The sequence below is a fragment of the Salvelinus namaycush genome, unplaced genomic scaffold, assembly GCF_016432855.1.
Source record: "Salvelinus namaycush isolate Seneca unplaced genomic scaffold, SaNama_1.0 Scaffold57, whole genome shotgun sequence".
NCBI classification, from domain to species: Eukaryota; Metazoa; Chordata; class Actinopteri; order Salmoniformes; family Salmonidae; genus Salvelinus; species Salvelinus namaycush.
The window spans coordinates 477404-485743 of NW_024061275.1; positions in this window are offsets into that span (position 1 = coordinate 477404).

Sequence of the window (8340 nt, forward strand, 5' to 3'; positions counted from 1 at the left end):
TCAGTCCTTGCATCCATTGGTCTGTCTATGAATTTTAGAGTAGTTACATTTCTCCAACCCCATCATCATCTTAATAGCAAAACAGTAGTAGAATTACAGCTTTGTTATTGTTTCAACTGCAGATTGGTTGTTTGTTGTGTGGCTCTTTTAAAGGGACAACCTAGGATTTAAACAGAAACAAAATGGCTGCCCAGAGACTTGGTTTGGTAAACAGCTGAGGGATGGGGGTTGGAGAAATGTAACCACTCTCAAATTCATAGAGAAAGCTATTGTATCAACCTTAACCCAAAACCTAGGGACCTCGTCAAGAAGTTCAGACATCTTGGTGTAACAGTTATAAGGTGTTAACTTGAGAGTCACTGGACCCAGGTTTGAGTTCATCTCAGGGCTACCCCCTGTATTCACTACACTATGAGTACAAGGACTGGCCATCCATGATGTCATAATGATAGTTTAACCAGGTTTCTAGGTTATATAGTATATTCCAGAATTCATCCAGGATGTCATAAAGATAGTTTAACCAGGTTTCTAGGCTATATAGTATATTCTAGAATTGCCAGTGAAGATTTCCTGTGGGGGTCAAATTGTTAGAGCTGTTGATAAGTCATTGTATAATATTCAGCCAATTTATTTTCATGCCATTGCATCAATATCGCCCAACCAGAAGACAATAAACTCTTCCTGAACCAACTCCTGCTGGCCTTCATACATTCTGACGTTGCTGGTAATAGGCTACACAAGCAGTCGGCAACCTACATTTGGTGCTAATTTATCTGACCATTTCTACTGATCTGGTGCCAGTTATGATTTTCATATTCACATTTTACTGGAACAGTTTCATTTAATTTATAATAGTATCTCAACATCATTGTCTGTGATTAATCTACATTCTATCGAAATGAAAATGATACAAATCTAAAAGTAACTTTTATTGCCAATGCCAACTATGTAAAAATAGCCTACATAAAGCCAACAAATAAAAAGTCTGATAGCAAAGGGTCTGAATAATTAAGTAAATAAGGTATTTCTGTTTTTTACCTGTTTTCACTTTGTCATTATGGGCTATTGATGACACCCCTCTGAAACAAGATAGCCTAACCATCAGAAAAACTTCTTCTTTAGCCTACTCTTCCCGCTGCGGCTGGCCTTCGTAAATTCTGATGTTATGCTCCTATAGTTTCTGGTAATAGACTACACCATCAGTCGTTATGCTCCAATAGTTTCTGGTAATAGGCTACACCAGCAGTCGTTATGCTCCTATAGTTTCTGGTAATAGACTACACCAGCAGTCGTTATGCTCCTATAGTTTCTGGTAATAGGCTACATCAGCAGTCGTTATGCTCCTATAGTTTCTGGTAATAGACTAAACCAGCAGTCGTTATGCTCCTATAGTTTCTGGTAATAGACTAAACCAGCAGTCGTTATGCTCCTATAGTTTCTGGTAATAGGCTACACCAGCAGTCGTTATGCTCCTATAGTTTCTGGTAATAGACTACACCAGCAGTCAGCAACCCTTTTCCATTTGGTGCCAAGTTATCTGACCATTTCTACTGATCTGGTGCCAGTTAGGATTTTCATATTCACATTTTACTGGAACAGTTTCATTTAATTTATAATAGTAATAATAATTATAATAGTCTTTATCTCAACATCATTATCTGTGATTAATCTACATTCTATCTAAATGAAAATGATACAAATCTAAAAGTAACTTTTATTGCCGTTGCCAACTATGTAAAAATAGCCTACATGAAACCAACAAACAAAAACATTTGCAGCCTGCAGGTAGAAAATATCCAGATTAAAAATAAATATCCTAGAAATCACATTGGCTGCACATGGCCTGTCAACAACGAACTTGAAACATTCTATCAACTATCAACTGGGTCCTCTGAAACTTGCAACATTGTATAAAATATTCTGGGCCCTCAGTTTCCCGCGCCAGTGAGTTCTGGACAGACATATCTGTCGTCTATTTGTGCAAAGGATAAGAAGTAATCAGGTATTTTATAACATTTCCACTGGATCAGAGCATTACATTTTTCCCTTTAATGCTGAGTGGTTATCAAAAGGGCGAGAGCTGGAAATAATTTACAAATACTTTGAGCAACTATTGTCATTCGTAATGGATTCTAATAAGACTTTGTTTACCTGCTGTTTGAGGTGAAGAAAAAATTTGTTGGAGAAGCTGAATCATTTTTTTGTTGAGAAGCTCCACAGCTCATTAGTGGTGGTGCGTTAAGACAATCTGAAATACTATCAGACATCCCCAAATAGGCACATTTATAGGCCTACGTTTGTGCTCAGTCCAGGTAGACTAGTCCTACTTCTATATGTGTAATTGGGTGTGTGTCCTTACTCAACATTGACAGGAGTGTTTCAAACAAAATAATGAATAAATTGACAAAACTGACGCATCTTGCGGGGTCAGGTCTGGGTGATCTGCCATGGGTCGTTTCATTTAGTATCCGTTTGGGTCGGCATGGGGAATGAATCTATTTCTCCATAGTATGTTGTACCGAAGTTGACCGACTGAAAGGAAGTGTAACTTTGACTATAATTACTGTTTCCTGAAGGAGGGAAACGAGGTACAACACCTGATTGGCCCCACCCCTTCCTGGGTCGGTGAAGAGCGGTATTAAATTGAAGGAATAAATCCAAGCCTCACGCTCATCACCTGTAGAAGACAGGGATTCCAGGAAGGCGTGGATTTGATAGTATGTTGTACGTAGTTTCCCTCCTTCAGGGAACAGTAGTTATAGTCATATCATGTGGATTTAATAGTATGTTGTACCTAGTTTCCCTCCTTCAGGGAACAGTAGTTATAGTCATAACATGTGGATTTAATAGTCTGTTGTACCTAGTTTCCCTCCTTCAGGGAACAGTAGTTATAGTCATAACGTTACGCTTGTCATATGATGAACTTCAACTTAAATACTGGATCTTGCAGTGGGACAGTTTTTTGTATTCAGATCTCTGAAATGCTCTCTAACTACGTCACATTTAGTGTCTCCTTATGTTACGCTGGGAAAACAGTTTTCAATCATTTCAGAGTTTGCTAAATCCAATGGTTCTAACCGAAAGTCCCCTTAACTTTATTGACAACACCCAAATGGATACTGTCATTAACGTGGTTTTTCAATAATTACACATCATTCTTAATACTGTAGCTGTTTTGTTAGTCACATGTTCAACTATCATCAGCTGATCCAGGAAATCATTTTCTGAATGACAGTCAAATGACAAACATCACGACATGCAAAAACAACCAAAGTGCTTCTTCGTTCATTACTCTGGTAAAGACAGTTATGCCGTGCTCCACGTTGGATCCAAAATACCTAACAAATTGGTGTCTATAATGTTATTGTCTGCTTGATTTACAGTAAGGCCTCGTTAGTCTGTTTGCACACAGAGATACTTAGCTCATAATGTGTAGAGAACTGTTCCTTGATGGATAGGCTATTGTACAACGCACAGAGCTATTTTCCTTTATTCAGAACATTTAGAATGACAACACATTACAGAGTAGCCTAGTGGGATTATTCACAAAATGATCTAGTGATCAGGTTATGAAATGTCATGACAGACATTTTAGATTCCATGTTTCACCTGAAATATTAAATGATTTATAGTCCTAGGTCTATGTTGTTGTTAGGTGAAGTTATGGGTCCTACAGTAGGTCTATGTAATTGTTATTGTTAGGTGAAGTTATGGGTCCTACAGTAGGTCTATGTTATTGTTAGGTGAAGTTATGGGTCCTACAGTAGGTCTATCTTGTTGTTAGGTGAAGTTATGGGCCAATTTGTTAAACAATTAATGTACAAACCCTCAGTTTCAGGCTGATGGCAAAGCTAGCTAAAGAGCATTTTACTGGTCGAAGTGTTTTTTAAGTATAAATCAGTTGATTTGGGACAATAACACAAACATATTAAGCAGGAGATTCAAACGAGCGTTAGTTATTATCCAAAAGTAATGTGAAATGCACTCATAAGAAACCTATAAATGGAGGCTATTTTGCTGTCAGCCTATGAGAACTCCCCTGAGTTTTCCCCCACGGTGGTGAATTAGTGAATATACAAAGAGCTTAATGTGAGTTTCCTTGAGTAGCACTCCTGATCTTGCGCTGTAATATTCAGAATACATTGTGGAAAACTAAAATCTTTGTTCACCATTTTTGTTCCAGGCAGATATACTACATCCATAACTAGCGGTTTCTGCAATCAAATTGTGTGTGCATCGCCCTCGTGCTGCAATTTTAGCACAGAACACAGAAAGGGGCCTTTTTTGGTCTGGTCTGGCACACTGCTTCGGTCTTAACTGTCTTAAGACAATTGTAAAATAATTTAACAGACATCCATTGTTGTACAACTGCATGGGTACGCTCTGGGCATCACCTTTTACCTCAAATAAACAGTGGATTTCTGCTGTTGTGGGCCTTTAACCGTCTGACTTTGTTGTTCACACAGGAGAGACTGACTTTGTTGTTCACATAGGAGAGAGACGGGACTATCGTGGATCCTCTGGGGAGCCTCAACAACAACATGATGCTGAAGAGGCAGAGAAGAGTCTCTCCACATCAGAACACCTCAAGAAACACCAGCAGAGACCCACAGGGAAGAAATCTCACCGCAGCTCTGACTGTGGGAAGAGATTCACCTCATCAGGCATTAAAATTAATCAGAGAACACACACAGGAGAGAAATCTTATAGCTGTAATCAATGTGGGAAGAGATTCACCTCATCAGTAAAACTTAAAATACATCAAAGACATCGCACAAGAGAGAAACCATATGGCTGTGCGCAATGTGGGAAGAGTTTTGTTAAATCTAGCTATCTAACTATACACCATAGAACACACACAGGAGAGAAACCATATAGCTGTGATCAATGTGGGAAGAGTTTTACTACTTCTAGCTATCTAACTATACACCATAGAACACACACAGGAGAGAAACCATATAGCTGTGATCAATGTGGGAAGAGTTTTACTCAGCCAAACAGCCTGAATATACACAAGCGGACACACACAGGGGAAGGGATAAAATATCTCTGATTAAACATAAAATACATCAAGGAGTTGTTTCATGATATCAATGAAATAATGTCACAATGTAGAATGTTTTTAACACTGTAGTAGGAGTATTTTAATGATGTCACAATGTAGAACCCTAAACGTTTGCCCCCTGTTCTATTGATTTCAACATGATATGGATATTAGCCTCTGGGAAAATCCAGGCTCTGAATTGGAAGAGTACTATTTATGTGATTCAACAAAAAGTGACTAACACAAAAAGAGCTGTGTTACACCATGTTGGTGACCCACTTGAATCAAAATGCAACACTTCAAAATGTAGCTAGTTGTTTACCACAAATTGTCCTCTAATCAGGGATGTACACATTACTCCCAGATTCCGTGTGGTTTTTGAGCTGTTAGTTTTAACAGGACATGCAACCTCATCTCCCTCCTCTCGGCACATTTGATTTCAACATGATATCGATGAGTGATGACAAATAAGTGTTGCATTCCTTTGTTTAGCAACCCCTACATTTAAATGCATCACTCCAAAATGTAGCTGACTGTCTTCTGCAGGTTGTCCTCTAACCAGTGAGGTAAAATATATCTCCCATTTCCATGTGTTTTTTTAGTTGTGTTAGTTTCAACAGCACGTACAACCTGATTTCCCCCCTAATCGATATCAGTGATTTATTGCTACTTGTCAAACAGCGTTTTTGGTGCTTGTGCAGTTTATAAGGAGCTTGTTTAAGTAATATGATTATTGTGGCAGATGTTTGTGTATATACCACATGTTAGGTTTTCAATTTATCCCAAACTGTTTCTGCATATTGGTTATTGATTTGGCCATGTTAAAACTGTGTTTGACATTGGGCTATCCCACCTAGCAACTATGCAATCAAATATTTCATATTTACATTTCATGTAACATTTAGTAGTGATATTTATTCATGCAACCAACTGACAATTTTTTGGGTACAATTATATTGACATTGTTGCCCAGTTTTTAGAATATCAAGGTTCATTCTCAGATGTGCCAACCCAAATGTACTAGAGCATGACATTGGGGACTGGGCCCCGATCCAACAACATGCCTATTGAGTGAACCCTGAAAAGAGAGAGAAGCTCCACAGTGAGGTGGAAAGTTACTACGGATATTGCAGGAGTTTCCTCTTGAAATCAGACATGTCCGTGGTAAGGACAACTTGGTTGCTGATTGTCTCAAGGGGGGCAGTCAAAATGTTTTGTGTTTTGCGTTTAGCCAGTGCGTTGCCATGGATCACAATTTATTTTGACTGCACGTTTTTCCGTATTGGAGACGAGTTTTGTTTGGGCTCGTTCCAAGGGCACGAGAGTTCTAGAAGCGAGTGAGTTTTAGGTTTCTTTGTGGGAAAAATAAATCTTGTTTTTAATTGTTGATAGCCAGACACCATGTTTATATTGGTGAAGGTGAAGCATTGTAGTTGATTATAATGTGAAATGGAAGTTGTTTTCTGTTGGTGGTGAGCAAGGTGTTAGTCTTTGGTTTTTCCATTTATGTTTTGAGGTTGTTCTTTAGCATGTATAGCTCGTTAGGATGCACTAATTGGTGTCACCTCGTTAGTCAGTATGTGTTACACCTGTGCTGGCTTGTCCATCTCGTTAGTGGGAAGGTGTTTCACCTGAGCTGGTCCAGGTTCTATTTAAGAGTGTCTGGCCCAGTGCTCCAGTTGTCTTGATAGATGTGGAGAGTCAACACCTTTAGTTGTTCCACCTTTTTGGGTTGCTTCCTGTCTTTAAGGTTGGCGTGGGTTTTTCTTTTGTTTGTCGCTTCTTGGACAGATTTAGTGGGTCTCATGGTGGGTGTTTTTTAGGTCCCAGTTGTTACTAGTCAATTTTCAGTGGACACCCCCACAGTGACTATCAGAACCCCTCCTAAAAAAACAAGCTTGAATTTTGGGATGGATATTGTATCCAATTAATATTTGAATCAATGGCATTTCCTTAGGGTGCTCATAGTCTTTCAGTTGTTAGTCTTCTGTTTGTTGTGTACTAAATATTTCATTTTTTACTTGTTTTTTCCTGTGAAGCCATTGTGTTGCATCCATGTCTGAAATGTGCTGTATAAATAAAGCTTGATTTGATTTCAACAAATTAACCCAATGACTGACCAATCAACAGACTCTTGGTCCCTCTTAGTATTTGTTAATGAATAGAATACAGTATATACATTTGAGATGAGTAATACATAGACTAAGATACAGTAGAATAGGATAGAATACAGTATATACATATGAGATGAGTAATACATAGACTAAGATACAGTAGAATAGGATAGAATACAGTATATACATATGAGATGAGTAATGCATAGACTAAGATACAGTAGAATAGGATAGAATACAGTATATACATATGAGATGAGTAATACATAGACTAAGATACAGTAGAATAGGATAGAATACAGTATATACATATAAGATGAGTAATGCATAGACTAAGATACAGTAGGATAGAATACAGTATATACATATGAGATGAGTAATGCATAGACTAAGATACAATAGAATAGAATATAGTATATACATATGAGATGAGTAATGCCAGATATGTAAACATTATTAAAGTGACTAGTGTTCCATTCCTTAAAGTGGCCAATGATTTCAAGTATGTGTATGTAGGCTGCAGCCTCTCTGTGTTAGTGATGGCTATTTAACAGTCTGATGGCCTTGAGATTGAAAAACAGCTTCTGTCTCTGAGGTCCCAGCTTTGTTGCACCTGTACTGACCTCGCCTTCTGGATGATAGCGGACTGAACAGGCAGTGGCCGGGTAATAACAAAGAACAAATGTTTGTGCCTGAAGGGAAATTCACTTTCATACAGCCAAAAGGGGTGAGAAATTACAATTTGCACTAATGTAAATAAACATAGATGGAACACATTCCCGTTTGCTAACGTGATGAACCGCTATGTGGACACAAATATTTGCCATCTAAACCACGTGTGACCTCTCACCTCTCTGGCTGTAGAAGTGTTCTTCCTAACCAGTCCCTCAACAGCTCTCTGACTGAGCTCCCCCCTCACTGGGTCTTCAGAGGAGAGGAAGGCTGAGGAGGGATGGAAGGATGAATGGATCAGTCAGTCAATAAAGTGTAGAGCTGGTGTCTGACAAAATCACTATTTTAGTAGTTCATTAAAGTAAATAAGGCTTTATGACTACTGAATACCAACTATCAATCACTTAGATCATGTATTTTCAGGTAGAGATACATCCTTGGGACGTCCCTAGCCCATTGAAGTTGACATTTAAAATTGTTAAGGTTAGGGTTTAGGGTGGGGATGTCCCA